Here is a 645-nt window from a genome sequence, read left to right on the forward strand (position 1 = left end):
AAAAAAAAAAAAAAAAAAAAAAAAAAAAAAGACACAGACTAGCAAATTGGATAAAGAGTCAAGACGCATCAGTGTCCTGTACTCAGGAGACTTATCTCACTTGCGGACACACACATAGGCTCAAAATAAAGGGATGGAGGAAGATCTACCAAGCAAATGGAAAGGTGAAAAAAAGCAGGGGTTGCAATCCTAGTCTCTGATAAAACCGACTTTAAACCAACAAAGATCAAAAGAGACAAAGAAGGAGGCCATTACATAATGGTAAAGGGGTCAATTCAATAAGAAGAGCTAACTATCTTAAATATATATGTACCCAATACAGGAGCACCAAGATTCATAAAGCAAGTCCTTAGAGACCTACAAAGAGACTTAGACTCCCACACTATAATAATGGGAGACTTTAACACCCCACTGTCAATATTAGACAGATCAATGAGACAGAAGGTTAATAAGGATATCCAGGATTTGAACTCAGCTCTGCACCAAGCAGACCTAATAGACATCTACAGAGCTCTCCACCCCAAATCAACAGAATATACATTATTCTCAACACCACATCACACTTATTCCAAAATTGACCACATAATTGGAAGTAAAGCACTCCTCAGCAAATGTAAAAGAACAGAAATCACAACAAACTGTCTC

This window comes from Mandrillus leucophaeus, unplaced genomic scaffold, assembly GCF_000951045.1.
Source record: "Mandrillus leucophaeus isolate KB7577 unplaced genomic scaffold, Mleu.le_1.0 Scaffold320, whole genome shotgun sequence".
Classification (NCBI taxonomy): Eukaryota; Metazoa; Chordata; class Mammalia; order Primates; family Cercopithecidae; genus Mandrillus; species Mandrillus leucophaeus.